Consider the following 20,170-nt stretch of genomic DNA (forward strand, 5'->3'; position numbering starts at 1 on the left):
TGTTGCATCATAGACCTTTAAATATTTGCGGTGACTGAAAGACTGGTGAGCTTGAAAATTCAAGTGAAACAATACATGACAACCTGGCTTTCTGCTTTCATGCAAATTAATGTATTGCAGTTGACACTTACTTAAGCTAACATGCTAGCCAGCTAGCACTTGCGTAACACTAGTTTAAATATCAAGATGGGAAACTGAGACATCTAGGTACAGAATTTTTATAGACCAATACCAAATATCGATATTTGGTGACTGAAAAATCTGATATATCAACACTTGAAACATGAACAGATTTACCTATCATTTGTTATGTGTAGTTATTTATGAGTTCATATTAAGATAACATGAAGATGCAAAACACTGGGGATGGCCCAATTCTTCTCGAATCAGCTGATTGTTGTGTTTGCAGCGTTCCAAACAGCGAAGTTGCAGAGTGCCTTTTGGTGGACAATCTATGCAACAGTAAGACTCATAACAATGGGTGAAGGGTGTTTCTCCCATCTCTTCTTTACTTTTACGATTTTTCATTTATTGCTTATAATAAATGCTGATTCAAAAAAAAAAAAAAAAAAAAAAAAAAAATATATATATATATATATATATATATATATATATATATATATATATATAAATCTGCCGATACATCGGCCACTGTCAATATTTCAGCTCTTGTTGACGTATCGGTCGGGTTCAAGAGACAACCTTATGTTTATTCTGCCCTCAGTCCAACATTTATCACTTTTGCATAGTAACCAGTGAATAAAACAGCACATGCAAATGAAAAGTAACTGCTGGAGAAAAGCATGGCCAAGAGATGAGATGAATGACTAAGGCTTTTTTTTGCTTAGCCTAACATGGACAACCACTCTCTTGCTGCACTTAAACACTTCTTAGCACTCTCTTTTTGACATTTCCTTCCATTAGGCGATGCAGAAAACTAGAGGCCCGGTCTCCACTGCAAGCCAACATTATCCCACAGATCAGATTTCTGTGCTTTGGCAGTGTCTTCTACACTGATCTCAATGTCAAAACTCAAGTATACGTACACCAAGATGAAAGTGATTTCTGCATCTCAGGGCTTATTATTATAATACACCGCTCTACATATTGCACCTTTAAAAAGACATAAAAACATCTGATGAGACTGATTCATTGCCAGTATTATTTCACCCCTCATTCTAACCAGTTCACATCCAGCACAGGCACCATTAACCAACACAGACAATTTTTTTCTTTTTTTTACATAATAATTGTGAAATATTTTCTTCTGATTAAAGAGAATGTCTGAAAATGTCCTCTGATGCTCCAGAAGTTATTCCTCTTCAGACCAGCTGCCATAAGCGGAGATGAAAATGCAGTTCGTGTTCAAAATGACCTCATGCTATGGCTTATCTAGTAGAATAACAACAAGCCCTACTGCCTGTGTTCCCACTCCTACACCCTCAACTACTGTTTCCTGACCCAACGCCAACATCTCCAAAGAGTTGGTTGACCTCTAAGACAAAGAGACATATTTTCCTGTATGAATCACACAAATGGGGTGTGGGATTTTAGTCATATGGCAGAGAAACCCCTAATTGATGGCATTAAGCTAGGCTGGGCTTCTTCTTCTTCAAGGGTTTTTAATTAAATTAGCACACAAGCTACTGCCAACAACTGACGCTGATGTCTGTTTTCATAAACTGTAGACTTGACTAGTCTGTAAAATTCTGATTTCTGAATAGATTTCAGGAGAGAGTGGTTTGGATCATCCTTGGTTGTTAATGAGTGATTTAGTTTATATGGATCTAACATGTTTATTCTGTGACTTACATAAAGAATTCAATGTAAAACTTCAAATAAACTTTTGGATCAAACACATGACATGTACTGACCATAGGATAAAAACTTCAATCCCATGAAAACACACTGGATCATGACTTCAAAGACATGGGGACCAGTGGACACAGAAGAGGACTCAGGGAATCCCTTTGAAGGATTTAGGGGAAAACTGCACATGCAAAGCAGGTGGGTCTGAGTGGAGGGGGATATGCTGGCAACTGGCTGCCCCTTGGCTCCGTGAGAGCCTCAATGCTGGCTCCACCCCATGCAGCTGTCCCTGATAACATCATCACAGAAGGCACACTGTGATGATGCAATCCCCTTGGAGGCCCAGGATATCCCGGTCGATTATCCTCTCATCAGAATTAAATTTTCTCTTTCGTTTTCCTGGTGTTGATTACAGTTTGTGAAATCAATGATTTGATTGATCACTTTTCATTACAGAATTGACACCGGAGGAGGGTGCATTGGGTCACATGACTTTAAGGCAACATGGTCCTATCCACACACAACCAAAGACATTTTTAATCTACACTACGACCATGAAAATGCAGACCAAGATGACACAAATACACTCGCTGAGCTGCTCTTTCCTCTTCTAAAACTCTTGAACGTTGTCATACCTGTATGTCAGTCCTCTTTTTCTTTTTCTCAATAACGACATACAAAAGCTATAAAGTTATTTTAGCTTACATGCAGAATGGATATAAAACACTCACTAAGCAAAAACCATGTGTGCGCTGACAGGAGCCCCCACAGTGGATGCTTTCTTTTCTACTGTCTTCCTTTATCTTCGAAATGGCTTGCAGTTATATAAATATAATGCAAAAAACACATCCTACATCTTTGTTTGATTGCCTGTATATACATATATTTATATGAATTCTTTAGTTATTACTTTTATATTTTGTGTGAATCTGTCTTAGTTTGTAGAGAGAGCAGGGAGAAGGTGAAAGACAGCTTGGAGAGGTGGAGGTATCTTTTTTTAATCTTCATACATCACCCATATATTCTGTTGGAGTTTACGCCTTTTACCTGAAATGAAGGGTTTAATGACTTGGATGACTACGTTGGTCTTAGTAAGCTGTCAAGTCACCAGTGGTTCAAACTGAAATATCTCAACAACTGTTTGACAGATTGCCTTGAAAATGTAGAAAGACTTGTGGTTAGGAGAAGATAAAGCCTAAAGAATTTGGCAATCCGCTGACTTTTCCCTCTAGCATAAACATTAGGTTCAAATTTTTGCATTTTAATGAAATCGCTTGCCAACTACTGGATGGATTGTTATGAGCTTCACTATAGATATCCTTACCCTGAGGATGAATCCTAATGACACGTGGTTTCCATATTGATGGATTGGCATTAATTCTTGTACAGCCATGCATAGCTCTAAGACGCTATGTTCTAATCACTTTCAGTTATCCTGTTGCTTTCCCTCAAGCTCCCTACGAGCCCGAAATGTTTCAACAGCTATGTGATGGATTTCTATAAAATCCAGATACTCTACGGAGAATGAACTGTAATAATGTTCCATGCATGACCATCATCAGTTTACTATTTAAATTCCTGACATATAGAGATTCATAATGCTCAAATACTAATAACATTTTAAATGTTAAATGTTAACTGAATAATGTTAGCATAATATACTAAGATAGTAGAGATCTTTGCCAGGGTCAAGTGACCTCAAGTGGCTACTTGTGGACAGGAAAAAAAAACTAGCAGCTATGGTATGAGGGATGGTGGAAATTCAATAAAATTAAGTGACTTCTAGTGATAACACGTGAAACACACACACACACACACACACACACACACACACACACACACACACACACACACACACACACACACACATTGGTAATGCAAATTATCTAATTAAAGGAATCTCAACTTTGAGGTGATTGGCTGAAGCAGATAACAATAGGAGCAAAGAACGCAACTGATTAACATATGACTGGGTGGAAAAATGTGCCTAAAGATGAATATTGTTTTTATAAAGAAGCAAGCTTGCAAAATTAGTATTGGAAATAAAAGACCAGTTTCCCTCGTTTGTTTGTATTTCATACTTCTTTTATCATAAATTCACAGTAACTACAACAACGAAAACCATTCCTAATATATTCCTCCTATTTGAAAGCCGTACGCTGCCTCACTCCAGTGTGACTTAGATTATGCACTCGCCAGCATTAGGAACTTTCCCCAATCCTGTAGCACAAAAGTGCTTTTGTCAGCACTGAATGGCTTGTGTGATGATACTGAGAAAATGTTGACCTACGATTACATGCACACCTCCAGCCGTTGCACACACATTCATAGTGTCACTGCGACAGATTGCTTTCTTGCAAACAACTTACCTAATGTCACTTTTCAGCTCTTGTTCTGTTGCCATGGCAGCAATTAACCGTTCAGAGGTATTCATGTGCAGAAGCACTGCTAAAGAACTAATTGTTCTCACTCATAGTACACAAAGCTACTGATGGTGCACTTTGACCCGCGCTCACAGCCTCAGTAACCCACTATTTGAGAGCAGGGTTAAGACTGTATGGAATTCTACAAGCCAATGCAGCTTAAAGATGTCTAACACTGTAGAGTTACAGTGTAGACAATATTCCACTATTTTATTACATTTGTAAGGAAAATCTACATCTTCATGAATCATTTAAAAATGTATTTTACTGTCATATGATTAAGCATTTTTTTGTAAGATCTTCAACAATTTTAATGTTGAATAAAAAAGTATCTGCTCAGAGGTCACCAACTTGGGACAATTTCATGCTCCCATGTTTGTGGGAATAGTTTGGGGATGGCCCCTTCCTGTTCAAACATAACTGTGCAACAGTGTGCAAAGCAAGGTCCATAATGACATGGATGAGCAATTTTGGTGTGGAAGAACTTGACTGGCCTTCACAGAGTCCTGACTTAAACCCAATAGAAAACCTTTGGGATGAATTAGAGCGGAAACTGTGAGCCACTTCTTCTCGTCCAACATCAGTGTCTGACCTCACAAATGCTCTTCTGGAAGAATGGTCAAAAATTCCCATAAAGACTTTCTTATGGAAAGCCTTCCCAGAAGAGTTGAAGCTGTTATAGCTACAAAGGGTGGGCCGACATCATATTAAACCCTATGGATTAAGAATGGGATGTCACTCAAGTTCACATGTGTGAAGGCAGACGAGTGAATACTTTTGGCAATATAATGTCATTTAAGTTCTGTACATTTTACCACCTTGAAGAGTCAAGTCACCACTGTAGAACATCCAATTAGGGGCGAATTCATTAATAGTGCAACCCTGAATTGGATAAGGTGTTAATTTCATTGAGGAAATATTTTCGTCATAGTTTTCGTCGACGAACCTTTTTTTCATGACGATAACGAGACGATAACTAAATAAAAACTACCTAAAATGATGAAAACGATAACGAAATTAATTGACACTTTCGTCAACAAATGAAAATGAGACGAAAATGTTTGGTGGGGACGAAATCCAATCAGAACTTATTTAATTTTGTGAAAGGGCAGAACAAATTAGGAAAGCATCCAATCAGAACTGATTTAATTTTGTGACAGGGTGGGACAAGTTAGGAAAACATCCAATCAAACGCACAGATGCACAAATTTGCTCTAAACCCGGGAAGACCAAACTAGCCTGCGATTTGTCGTTCCTTCCGATAGAACTAAGTTATGTAAACAATGTTAGCAAGGAGAAAGAGAAGAGTCGATGTATGGACACATTTGTCCTTTGATGCCCTGACAGACAAAACGATGTGTAAACCATGTGGGGCGACTATCTCAGGTAAAAACACGACAAATTTTAAACATCTGCAAACCAGTCACCCAGATCTCCATGCAAAGGTAAGCATTTTAATGTCATGCAGGGTAAAGTGTTTTTTCCCAGTTTAGTGTTTGTGTTTAGAGAAAATCTCCACACCGCGGTGGATTAGCCTTTCCTAATCTTAGTCCTGAACACTGCCCTGTACCTTTCAGAGCGTGTCTTGCTGTAAAACGCTGGTATTATCTCAGTAAGGTGGTGTTAATGATCAGGTGTGTGGGAAGCAGGTGAAACACTAATGTTAATATTATTAATAATATTGCATAACTTTTAAAAAATGATTAATTTTTTGTGTGTATAATGACTACTTCAAGGGAATTGAAGAAAAAGCATTTACATTTTACACCCTTTATATTTTAGTCAACTAAATCGACTGTAGATTTAGTCGACTATATTCTTACGATAATTTCGTCGACTAAAACTAGACTAAAACTAAAACTATTCAGATGACTAAATTATGACAAACTAAATTACATTTTCATCAAAAGACTATGACTAAAACTAAATCAAAATTTTCTGTCAAAATTAACACTGATTGGATAAGCAGAAGAAAATGGATGAATGAACTGATGGATGTTTTAACACATGGTTAACACATTGGCCTAACATGCAAAAAGATCCCCAGTTCAAGACCAGAAGGTGACTTAGGAAGTTAGGAAGGTCATCAGGTGTAAGAGCCTGTGACAAATCACATATGTAGATCAACCTGCTGTTGCAACCCCTTACAAAGGAGGGAGCAGACAAAAGCTCAGTGTATCAATAATATGATGACATAAGGACGTAAGACAAAAAGACTCACCAGTCTAATCTGATTAAATCCGCTTCAAAGATTTGGTGGCTTTGCCCTTTTTAATTCAGTAAAAAAAGAATACTTACCTACACCTTTATCATGATAACAATAAAAATATATCTGCCACCACACAGCAGAAACTACCATAAACCTGTGCCCTTGCATCAATGCAACAACACGACTGTCAAACATATTTTCTTGTTCAGCTGTTGATTAGCTCTTCGGTGCCATTTTTGGCAATAGGAATTCTTTCACAGGCTTTCCCCCCCCGAAGATTTGTTGAATGTTTCTGTCTGTATGATGTCTCTGGTAAGTTTATTGTTAAATACTGTTTTTTGTGTCCATCCATTTCCGAATAATACCACATGTTTTATTTACATATTTGATAGATCTGATTTGGGAAATATTGTGACAAGCATGCTCTGCATAGCTTCTCAAATCATAAAGGGGGTTTTTGTGCGAGATGTTTATAAAGGGATCCCATTGAAACCAGCAGAATGCTATGCATTACACAATCTATGTGGTCTGTCTGAGGTTAGGCTGCCCTTAACCACAGATCTTATGTCAGATTACTAAGGCACAGACACTATAGTAAATCATAAGCATGACAGGCGAATACCTGACCCTGTTGGAGCAATTATGGGCAATGGCTCCCTACCTAAAACAACTATTTTGGAAAGAAGGGAAAACAAAGCGCTAGGATTGCTTTCATCTGTGTCTCCCGCTATGGTTTCTTATCCCTGCCAATGGAACACTAATATGCCAAAAAATAATGTAGGCACCCCCCCCATTATAAGAGATACAGGCAAATGGAGTGCACGCAAGCTCAAATGCTCAAAGTGAGCGTGTACACATGCACAAACACAGTTTAATTGATGAGCATACCCCTCAATGTGTTTCATTAGGCAAACAAAAAGGCTTTCAGTGGTCCAATCATAAAAGAACACAGCCAAGCTATGAACATTGCTAATTAAAATGTGCTCAAAGAACGCCTTGTATTCCACTCACCATCCCCGTCCAAACCCAAGTCTGTGTGTATGTCTCTCTAACATGGTAGGGGCTGCTTTTATTTCACTTGGACTGAAGTCTCACCAATAAAATACTGATATTTCTTCAAACTAACAAGCTTTCCCTTTGGTTATGTTATCTGAATGTAATATTCAAGCATTGAATATTACATTTATTACTTCTTATTTATTGTGATGGTCAATAAATAAAAAGTAATAACACAGCCTTTTGAATATTACATGATACATTTTAGAGTTTAATGAATTTGGCTAGCTTTTTTTTTTTTTTTAATCCTAAAACTAAATAAATGCGTCAAAATTGTAGAAACAATTTACAATAGCAATATGTTGTTTGGAAGTATAATTCTCTGAGCACCTACATGGCCCAGAGGAGAGAGGAGGCATTTAAGAGTCAGTTTGTTGCCTTGAAAAATAAATCCTAATGATCTAATCACAATGCTACATGCCAAAGGAAGGGACTCTGTTATCGTCCTACATGCATCTTCTCATATGCTGCCCATCCACCCACTGTGATAAACAGAGATATTTCCATCTTGGCTTTTTCCCCCTCCATTCCTTCATTTGCGCATCTCTGAGTCACGTTCATCGTTTCATCTTCTTCTTCTTTCTTTTTTAAACGTTTCCCTTTTATTACTTTGCTCTCTCGCTCCCGTTTTCCGCAGAGTCGGCACATACAGAACTCATCAGGGAGACAAAAATGAGGGAGGAATCCAATGCTGCTTTTCACTTCGGTTGGCTCCCTGTGGTGTTGGGTTTGATACCATTCCCTCTGTGTCCCCCCCTTTCTGTTTGATGTGTGGCATAAGGCTGACTCAACACAGCCAGATACACAGATGATGGATCTGCAGTCGAATTAATGTTGAATTGAGCTGACAAGCACATGGAAGCCAGCAAATTATTAGAGTCTGTAGCTGGAATACCATGCCACTGAGAAAGGACGGGCAAAGCAAACAGTATCACAGACAGGTTTCACTTTTCACCCGCTCTCGGTTAGGTGGGATGAGATAACTGTGAATATAATTTGGAGGAAACTGATCTGGGGTAAATGGCTATCACACTGGGTAGACATGGTAACACTCATAAAACCCTAGACATTTGTGCCAGGTACAGGTGTCCCGAATCCAACATGAGCCAAGGTAATTATTAGTGGGACACAATCAAGGAAATAGATAAGCACCATAACAATATTTACATGTCTCAGTAGCTGGGTTATCCAATTAAAACCTGTAAGCCTCATTACTGACACTAACTTTATCATTTTACATGACCCACTAAAAATGCTGCAAAGAATCTCACAATTATCCTCTTAATCTTCTCATAAAACTCCACATAATAGTCCAGCTGGCGTCCTGCGAGACACAGAAAAGCTGATAAAACTTTGTGGAGCCTGTATCTTAACCCCCTGTGTTGTTACATTCAGTACTGGAGCACTGCTGCGGGTCTACTAAGGCTCATGTCTGACTAGTTGACTAATTAAGTGAGGGTTTGGAAAAGTGTGAATATAAAAGAGTGTCTATGTATTCCAGACTTCATGTCTTTACAAATTACAGTAAATTGAAGATTTTTAGGCCTGGCCTGCTGGAGATGGACGCCCCTCTCATATCAAGTTTAAGGCCTAACACTGACACACAAGCTCACGGCATCCCGCTTTTCCCTATCCACCCACAATTGAGCATGGCGTCGAGATTCCAATCAGGGTTGAGCCAGCAGACTGAGAGGATTATTTATGCTGGAAAGGAGAAGGGAACCTCGAAGAGGGAGAGAAATGTGTTTGTGTGTTTATTGCAATTCTACACTTGTGAGAACCAAAGATAAAAGTTTAGACAAAATTTACCAAAGTAAATTTTTCCTCCAATTGCCACTTACAAAGTGAACCTATTTAGTTTTAGATCTGGCAAATATTTAATGCATTGTAGCAAGAGTTAAACATGGAAGCTGAGAAAATGTACATATTAACATCTATGACTGGACAAACTTCATGTGGGTACAATGAATGAAGTGAAAGACTATGTTTCACTTCTAGGAGATGTACTTTGGGTAACAACACCTTATTTGACAGTTTTAATTAACAGTAATATAGCTCAATGTAAAAGTGAAAGCAGTGCCTTGTTGACTGAAGTTCTGGTACTTTTTAAAAAATTAAATTTTTTAAAATTTTTCTTCTAAGAGATGTACTGAATGAGGAAGACGAGTTTTGTTTTGATGTAAAGAACTGTACAGATGAGAAAATGTGAAAAGAGTGTTTTGTTTACATGACAGTGCAATAAAACTACTAACTGACTTTATTATCATCCATCCATCCATCCATCCATCCATCTTCTTCAGCTTATCCAATTTAGGGTCACATGGGGTCTGGAGTTTATCCCATCTGCCATAGGGCGAGACTTAGCACTATATCATTATTATTATACTTCAGCACAGTCTGAACTCTCTAAGTCAAATTTATTGTCATTTTTTTAAGTAGTCAGGACTAGTTCTCCAGGCTTCTTGAAGGACATTCAAAGCTCTTCTTTGGATGCTGGCTGCCTTTTGTTCTGTTCTCTACCAAGATGATCACTGCTTCAATAATGTTGAGGTCCGAGCCTTGAGGAGGCCAGTTGCCTTTTTTATTCTTGATTAATTCATAGGTCAGTGATAGGTGACTTAACAAACAAAAAAATTCCTCTGGAAATGGTCGAGTACAAAGACTGTGTTAACCCTTGTTCTTTATTTGATTCTTAGTGTTATGTTTAGGTTTTGATTTTCATTTCTTCCTGAGCTTCATGAGCCTTTAGTTCTTGTCATGTTTTAGTTCTAGTTAATGTTTTACATTTGTGGAGTTATCAGTCCCCTCTGGATTTCCCATTTCTGTTATTGTTAGTCATTTCCTGCTTTACTTTGGTAGGCCATCACCTCCTGTGTTTTGCATTTAGGTTTACTTCCCTTCTGTCTCACTGGCTTCACCTACATGATTATTTTCATATGTCTCGTTTCTCGTTTCTCCCCGTATCCCTTGTCAATTTGTTTGTAATCTTACCCTGTATGTTTCCCCTGTGTTCTCATATGGATGATGTTGCCTTGCTTTTGGACTTGCTTTGGAACTCTGCTGTTTAGTTTATGGGACCTTGCTACAGCCTAAATAAACGACTTGCCTTTTGTTATTGGAACTCTGCCTCTCCGTGTCTTGGATTTAAGTCCTCTCACTACACATCTCATGACAGATTGGATTGAAAATGAGTGAAAAAGCAGCCAATGACCAAAGAAAAACCTCCAGAAAGCCTGGACCATTTTATAAAGAGAGTCTGACTCCCTGGAAGCAAAATATAAGGACGTGGGTGAGGTGGAGGTAGTTCAAGAATTTGCATAGTACTATACATGCTGATCATAAACTGGCCTCCCATTTTAAAAATTGTGTCACAATTTGAGGATAATTATGCAAGTTGTACAGTCTATTGCATACTGTCACTGAGGAGATTTTTAATGACTTTTAAATAACTAGTCTAAAAACATTACTTCTTGTCAGCAGCTAAATTATGAGACATTACTGAAAATTGGGCTTTCATGATGGTCACCATGGTCTCAAATTTGGGGAGGGGTAGGATGGAGGAGTGGGTTTCATCCCACTTTCCTCCAGTCACAGATAAAGAAAGGGGAGTTCATTCATAACAGGTATTTAGAAATGTTTTTGGTTAGTCACAATAAAGGATTCCATTGAGCTCTGCCAAAAAGTATTTCCTAATTAATCCAGCAGTCACCTGGTGGGAGGAAAGAAAAAAAAAAAACTTTAATAGAAACGGTCTTTGAGTGACCTTAAAATTGTGATCACACTTAAAACGCTGAGTTGGCCTTTGTAGCAAAAAAAAAAAAAAGCTTAATCTTGAAACGATGTTTGCAGTTGTAAGCCCGCAAACTATGAGAATCCAAAGTGTTGAGATGTTTTTGGGAAAGCTGATCAAATTTTGATGTGTGGTTTCAATACTGGTTGGAGAGGTTTGGTAAAGGCCTTGTTGTGCAACATGACAGAGAGAAATTTTCCCTAAGAACTCCCTTAGCTAGTGTGGTTGTGGGGATGGAGTGTTTTTATGTGAGTGCGTGCTTTTGTATTGAAAGCTAGTATGGAAAAGGCTTTGCTCCGTAAAAACAGCAATGTTCAAGTGCTCTAAATTATGCTTCGCAACATGCATCGTCTTTCTCTTTCGCTGTTCCTTTCTTTTTTCTGCACGCTCACCTACATGCAACAAAACAATTACAGCCAAGATGCTTTACCAACAACAATGGCTGTCTCTCCTTACTCCATTCTTTGGCCTGGCAGCCTGCTGTTGGGAAGTTCTCAAACAACCCAACATCAGTGCAGCCAAACCACATCAAATAAGCGCGTGCACACACAGGGGCACACACACACACACACACAAATATACTACACTACAGTAGTGTAAATTCTGCTAACAGCGCATCCTCTTCATGTAATGAAACAACACTGGATAAACACCATAACTACAAACACGCAGGGAGAACATGTGTGCGCACATATTCGCACTGGATCAACTGTACAAATAGTCACACGCTCAGACAGTCAGCCAGTGGCAGTCTCCTCCAGCCCGCTGAGTTAGCTCCCACTCTTACCACTATTACCACTATTGTAAATAATCCTCAGTATGTATTTACTTGGGGATTTCAGAAACCTGGAAAAAAAAAGAAAAAAGAATGAGGTGAAAAGAAAAAAGCCTGGAAAAATGAAGGAATGTGTTTCACGTCGGTCAGTCAGCGGGAACCCTCAGGCCTTATTGTGTTTCTGCTAGAATTTGCTTTGGATTGCTTTGGGCTATGAGATAGAGTGATGCGGTAGATATTCCCTCTGTATCTGTGGACTTCTTTTTTTGCTTTTTTTAATTTCCAACTAATGCTAAAAGTGGGAATGGAAAGACGTGACGGCAGAGTTTTCTAAAGTATATAGGGAACACTGTGGTGGATCGTGAGATCACTGAAATCATGCCATAACTTAACTGCTGCAGGGTTTTGGCTCATGTGTCACCCTATAACTGTGGCAACAAGAAGCTAGTGCTGGGGATGGGGGGGGGGGGGGGGGGGGGGGGGGGGGGGGCATAGCAGTAAAAAAAAAAACCCAAAAAACTGTTATGTTTAAAAAATGTGCATAAAACTGAAATCACAGTGCAAACTGCAGACACCTAGGAGCCCATTTGATATCCTCTGGAGACATAACTGCTGCCAGGGCTTCCAGTGTAACCAGTTATGGTTTACATATGCAGGTAAATAAAAAAATGTAACAAGACAACAGCTGAAATTCAACTGAAATTGAATTTCAGTATGTTTCCTCTTTAAGAATTTGGACTACAAATGGACTATAAACAGAAACAGAAGCTGTGTTTTCATAACTATATATTCATATTGTTTATAGTTACTATAACCCACTAAATGCATCTCTGAATTGTGGGTTTTCAGCTCCTGTTTAAGGTGTCAACAAAGCAGTCTTAGAACCACTCTGTGCAATCTGTATGTTTTTAAAGACCAGTACAACTAAAAAACACTAGTCCCTGGATCTCATAAATTAATGGCTACATCCCCTCTGTTATTTCTTCAAATGAAGGCTTTATAAAATATACAAAATATTTTGTTTTGAAAAACATCACCAACCACATGAAAATGCAAAAAAACAAAAACAAAATAACAAAAAAAAAAACCTGCCCCCCCCATCAAGCTCTGTCAAGAGCATGCCAAAGCAACAGGAGCCAATATACTCATACTGAAATGTTGGCCAATCAGATGCCTACAAACAACAACATGGTGCAAAGTCTGAGACAAAATCTTTGTTTTGCTTGTCCACACGTAAACGCAGAAACAGAATAACGAGTTTTTCAAAAGCTCCATTTTCAGTGACCTAAAACGCCGTTTATGTGCGGACAAAAGGCCAAAACTCAGAAAAAACTGCATTGACCAAAATACCCATGTATGTGTGGACAGGGCCTAAGCCAACTAATATGGGCAGTCATTTCAATAATAAAAACTGAAAAGGCAAATAACCAAAGTAATAACAGTTAATTGGCCAGTAAATAATAGTTACTTTTGTTTTTATTCTGCTTTGGGCAGAAATCTCTGTGCCTCTGAGTTTGTGGAAAGCAGATATCAAAATTGGTGTAATGTGAGACATTTTGGTACATCTGGTACTACGCTTTGCAGAAGCATTTTGAACCACTTGTAAATGATCCAGCGATAACCAGCTAAAGCCCATAAAAAGAAGTTTTAGCGGTCTAAGAGTGATGCTGTAAAAGAATATCAATACGTCTTCCTTTCATAAGCACAGGAAATCAAAAGAACCTTCGCAAAACAGCCTGAAGAAAAAGAAGCACTGCCTGCACCCTATCTACACCAGATGATAGGTGATCCCTTATGGTGTTTAATTAACTATATAAAAAGAAGTTTTCTAACATTTCAGGCCTGACTGTAGCTAAATGACAGTGCCTTTGCACACACGTTGAAAGCTGCTGTTCAAATTCACAATAGAAAGCAGAATAAAAGGCAAAAAAGAGAGGAAGTGACTGTTAATACACTGGAGGAAAATATAATACAGGTTAGACATTAACTCGCACTGGCAACACAGACAAGCAAATACACATACAAGCACTATTTTTTTCTTTAGATGGAATGAATATATTCTATCATTTCTTCTTCAGGTTAATGATCAGTTTTAGTATTTCTGTGTGCATAATGTTCTCCGTTTACTCTGTATCTGCTGTATCTTCACTTCCGCTTATTCACTTGTTTGTCATAAATCAGCATGCGGTTGAGTAGATCAATCAGTTCTCTTTTCCTTAGTCTAAGTCAGACTTCTGTCACTTGACATCCAGCGATGGCTCTGCTGATGAGTCTCTTGAATACAGCTGCTTGTCTCCTGGCAACAGATGCCTCCAACTCCGGCACACTGAGTGCTCGCTGTGCCGGCACAACCGGCACGTAACAAACAGCAGATATGACAAATAATATAAATTACATCTATAATGGTTTAAATCAAACTTCAAAATTGACTGAAATGGAAAATATGATGCACAAGTGTAATTTACGGAAAAAATGGCCCCAAAAATAATAAATGTAGATGATGTATTTCAGAAGACACCATTAAAATGACTTCTTTATGAAATATTGGCCTATTTCCTGTATTTGATATGCAATTTCAGAAGTGCATAAACACATATGCGTTTATGTGTGAATGTATGTGCACCAGCAAATCTATAAATGCAAGTGACTGTATTCAGTATATAGTAGTATGTGCAGTACCCAACCTATTTAATATATCTGCTCATAAGTCTCCCTGTATTTTGTTGTTTAGGTGAATAGGTGAAACAAAGCTCTATTGTTGATATAGTCTGACCTCCCTCTGTTATTATATTTATTTAGCAGATTTTTTTTGTCCCTTTGGTAGAGTACCACATTGAAAATCTGGAGTGATTTAGAATTTATGGTTTGCTGGTTTTGAAAGGCATGCACAGGCATGAAGGAACTTACTGGCATCTTAACGAATCTGATGAAACTGTCTAGTAATGTAGATTACTTTAGAAAATGAGTAAAAATTGAGCTGCCTAATGTTCTTACCACACTTGGAAATTAGACATAATCAGTTATGTAACGTTTTGTACCAAGTTCTATTTTTAAGACACAACACTGAATGTGTGTTACAAGACTCAACCTTTGTGTTAGACGTTGCCAAACCAGCGAAATCAGTATGGATTAATAAAAAAAGAAAGAAAAGAGTAACACAAGGATGGATGGAATTATGTGCAGACAGGTAAAGGTGAAGTAAGTGAAGGGACTTACTTCTTATTCTGATTCTCCTTTCGGTCAGCCGAGCCCAGACTCTGGAAATAAATGAAGAAAAACTGACATTAGAAACACATCCCATCCTTAAATACTCAGTGTATATATGTTATAATAGCATATATGCTGTGAAACCATGGGATGGGTCAGGGCTTATGCGCTTAACATACTGCATAAACATACAGACCCTCTCAACGCAGGCTTGGCTCAAAAACAGCTCAGTGCCGAGTTGGCAGTTGGCAATCAGCTGTTTAACAGCTGAGACTTGAATTATTTGAATTATTTTATTTCTCTTAACTGAGTTTAGATTATTACACTTGAAGTGATCCATCTACCTTCGAGGCAACACCAATCAAACGCTCATCAACATCCTGTAAGAGCCAATTATGTTGGTAATGGCCTCGCCTCCAATGAAAAACAATAAGCTCTCTGGTTGAAATTACAAACACTTATCCCATTATTTACTTTATTTGCATGCATTTATCAAACTGTGGGTGTCTTGTGTGCAAGGTCGCACATATGTTTGTTTTAAAGGGTAAAAGAGAAAAAAGAGGAAGAGGGAGTGAGATTAAAAGATATTTCCTTGATAATGAAGTCAACCGAGTTTAGAAACTCCAAGGTGAAAACTAATACATCCTGCCAGCTCGACTCAGCGGGGGTCGTCTGAATGCATTCCTCCGGCAAAGCCATACACAATGACACAAAACACATCTATAACAAATGTCTGTACTCCCTGCTGTCCGCATCCGTCTGAGGTGTATAGCACTCAGAGGAGAAACATGCTGAGACAAAGTATACACAAACAACCCCCCCCCCCCCCCCCCCCCCCCCCCCCCCCCCACCCCCCCCCAACACTAACACACACACACTGGCCTTAGGCTGGAGACAATTTTGGAGTGAAATTTTGTTGCTACTTTGCATATTTACCCACGGGAAAGACATTAATCTGGGCTCTTTAAATGTTAAAAGCACCGTGGAACTAAAAGTGGAGAAACCGAACCCCCTGAGTGAGTCGACCAAGCATATACTGCTACCTGTACCACAGTTTAATCCACTGCATTTATTTAAATTTGATCTAAGGATTCTCTGTCATATACTCAAAGGTTAATACTTTGGGCCATTTGTCTTAACAATAATATGTGTTCCTGTCTTCTGGAAATTAAGAAAAAAATCAGATGCTCAATGTATTACTGTACATTGCTGAATACCATGAGTTTCAAAATGGTTCTAATATCTAAGCTCCACATAAAACTAATGCTAATGATAGGTTAATATACTGCAATATGAAACATAACACTGATTATAAGGCTCCCACTCCTCACATCTTTATATTTTGCTTCCAGACTTCCTTGTAATATTTGAAGTGGTCTTCATCTGGCTCTCCAATTTATTCATCTACTCTTCACTGAATCAGAAATGGGCTCAACAGAAGGGTAGCTGTCAAGAAGCTATTTCTAAGGAAGAGAAACCAGAAGAAAGGGCTGAGGTATGGCAAATTATACAAGAATTGGCAGCAGTGGAAGCAGGTCTTATGGAGTGATGAATCCAAATGTGAAATTTTTGGTTCAAATCACTGACAGTATGCACAGAGGAAGTCAGGAGAGAGGCACAACAGTAAATGTCTTCACAGAGCCATCTGTAAAACACAGCAGAGGCTCAGTATTGTCATTTGGGGCTGCAATATACCATGCAATACCATCTGGAAAGCATCTGATTGGCAACTGCTTCATGTTCCCAAACCCACTGCCATTGCACTAAAAGCATACCTGGATAGAAAAACACACAATGGAACACTATCAGTCATAGATTGGCCTCCACATTATTGAAGTAGTGTGGGATCATCCTGACAGAGAACGGAACAAAAGGCAGCCAACATCCAAAGAAGAGCTTTGAATGTCCTTCAAGAAGCCTGGAGAACTATTCCTGAAGACTACTTAAAGGACTTACAAGAGAGCTTGCCTAAGGGAGTTTAGGCTGTGTTGACAGATAAAGGTGGACTTTTTACATTTTATTTGAACTGTTGTCTCAAATGCTACCAATGCAAACAAAAAGGCTGCTTTATGAAGCTCAGAAACATGTAAGCATTTGAAAAAAGCACCCCTTTCCTTTTAATCTCAGACCGAACATCAGAGAGAACAGTTTATTTTTCTCTCTCTGTGTGTGAGTGTGTGTGTGTGCGTGTGTGTGTGTGCGTGGGTGCGTGCGTGTACTTTTATGTGAGCAGTGTGAGCTGACATTTTGACCAGCCAGTGACTTTTCTACTCTGGCACCTACAGTGTGTGGATACGCGTGTGTGTGTGTGCTTTTATGTGTTCACTGCTGCGACATTTTAACCAGCCTCTGAATTCTCGGTGCATACATGTTTGCATACAAGTTTCATCCTCCTGGAGGGGACAGGATATGGCATACAGAGTGATTAACCTTTCACCTGCCAGCTCGCCCACAGTGCCTTCAGGTAGTACCACTCTCCCAAGAGGGATGAGGGCAAGTGGGTGTGCATCACTTGAAAGACAGGTCTGTGGGGGGTGAAAGGAGGGTTATTTTAGAACCTTCAGACTTACTGCTAAATTGTCTATACATGGATAGTGCTGCAGCATTTCAAGAAATTGCTATTTTACACTTACATGGCAACTTTCACTTTAAATTTGTTAACATTACTCAAATGGTCACTTTTAGTTCTTCAAATCAATGTTCAAACACACCAAAAGTAAAAAGTACAAGAATCACGCCTCATATTTGAGCCATTAGAGCACCTGTCCAGTGTCACTAATACATTTTTGTTGCACCATCATTGCATCCTGCTGGCTCATTAGTTTGACTTTAAAGTACCTGAAATATTAGGATAAATACAAACAAAAAAAAAAACAAATAAAATTGGTCAAGCAGAGGATTAATTGCAACTTGTCATCTGCACCCTCTCACCTCTTTCCCCCTCTAGCCACAGAAAGCATCACCGGCAGTCATGTTAGTTAAAATACAGGCTGATGTGTTATAATCACCACTCCTTTACAAAACCTTCAGCCTACATCAACAGAAGCAGGATGCATCATACCTGATAACTACTGGCTATTTCTGGAACGTATGGAAGAAATTCATCTGGCTTTTCTGTAAGCTGTGCAAATAAGTGCTATAACTATTTATAAGAAAGAGACCACACAGAAAGGATCAGAGGAGTATGATTATAATAAATACAAAACAACCACTTAAAAAAAAAAGGGTGTTTGATTAGGAAGGTGTGTGAGCACATACCTTTACAGTAGCTTCCAAAGAAACCCAGCACCCCCTCATTTCAGCAGTTAAATCACATTTACACCATACACTATTTTCTTGCCAGATGTCTCAAAAGCACAGACAAGTATGTTTGTAATTAAATATTTCCTCCCTAGCAAACCAAACCAAAAAAACCAAACAAACAAATAAACAAAAAAAAAAAAGAGTGAAATGTGAACTACACATTAGGTAAAAACGCACAAGGGCAAACTATATTTGCAGAAGCAAGTGATATGTTGACTTTGCATCCACTAGTTACAGCACACACACACAGACATACCTGTCGAGTCCAACCTAGTAAACCCAGTCGGAGAATGCTATTCCCGCTCTCCCTGTCTTGCTTTTCACTCGTTTCCAAAACCCAGGGTCCTCACTGCGCCGACTCTAATTGCCGTTCACCTGTTCAACTCCAACTCTTCAGCTCTGTTTCCCTCTCTCAGTATGCAACTCCCTCAGTTTTCCTGTCTTTCCGTCTGAAGCTTTTGGTCACACGAAGGTTTGCGAAGCTTGCTCCAGTGGTGGCTGCTACCACCACTGACTTGTTGTACTTTAATTGTAGTTGCTAGGCGATAAGCTTCTCCAATTCTGCACACAGTGTGAAGGGGAGGATGGGAGGGGGGAAGAGTGTGAGAGAATAGGTGGTGGTGGTGGTTTGGAGGGGGTTAATGCTCATGACATGCACCGTAGCGTAAAGAGAAGGATGGATGATTTGCAGGAGGGGAGGTGGTTGAGAGATATGATGAAGGAGAGGAGATCTCACATAGCAGGTGCACTTCCTTGTTTTCCTTTTGAGGCCACTGAGTGCAACCTGGAGCGGCAGCACGCTCAGAGGATTTGCTGTAAATACTCTACACGGACAACGGCATTTAGAGAATTCCTGTACGCACATTTCCTTGCTTTCTGCTCACTACAGGATTGCGTTGCAGCTATGTTTGAAAGGACAACTTACACCTCGAGTCAGCAGTAAATATTTTTGAAGTACAAAGGTTTCTACAGCTGATAAACTATTCAAATCATTTTTTGTGTGTGCAGTATGTTATCTATTCTGTCTCTACCCATTCCATGTGTTAAGGAATAAGCAAGATTGAAATTTGGCACATTAATGTATCTGAAAAAAATATAGCAGCATCTCATCAGAACGCACGGTTGATAATATAATCAGATGAGATTAAAAAGTAACTTTTCCACATCAGGGTAGAGAATCGCAGCTTCTGTTACCACTTAAACCAATAACTGGTGTTTCCCACATGCCACTGACTCACACTCAACTTACTGGCTTGTGATATTCTCAAGGCAGCCCCTTTACATAAATGTAGGAATGGCATTCTAGTAACTCACTGAACCCCATGAATTGGCAGGGCTTATCTACTATGTGTCATCACTGTCACATTTCCATTACCGATTTTAAGTTGAGTCACTTGGCTTTTATTCTGAAGAATCAATTGCAGCCAGCAGGACTACAGTAAAGCATGTATAACTTAAATGTATTTGTTTTGACTCTATTAGTGATGCAGTTCATTCTCTAACAGAAAATTTATTTGTAAAGTAAAAGAAATATAACTTCTTTAAAAAAAAAAAACAAACAGATTATGTTCTTTTGTTGTTCAGCTACATTATTTTTG

At 38.8% G+C, this 20,170-nt stretch overlaps 1 protein-coding gene across 1 annotated transcript in view; it reads right to left on the reverse strand.

The window, feature by feature from the left end:
- The window catches only part of ankfn1b (ankyrin repeat and fibronectin type III domain containing 1b), a 56,204-nt gene extending 37,121 nt beyond the window's left edge, over positions 1-19,083 (reverse strand). The window contains exons 1-2 of the mRNA XM_030755500.1: positions 18,829-19,083; positions 15,279-15,319 (exon numbers count right to left, since the gene is read on the reverse strand). The gene's annotated coding sequence lies outside the window, so the exon portion shown is untranslated. The remainder of the gene's footprint in view (positions 1-15,278; positions 15,320-18,828) is intronic.
- Positions 19,084-20,170: the final 1,087 nt, after the last annotated feature.

The sequence above is a fragment of the Archocentrus centrarchus genome, chromosome 19, assembly GCF_007364275.1.
Source record: "Archocentrus centrarchus isolate MPI-CPG fArcCen1 chromosome 19, fArcCen1, whole genome shotgun sequence".
NCBI lineage: Eukaryota > Metazoa > Chordata > Actinopteri > Cichliformes > Cichlidae > Archocentrus > Archocentrus centrarchus.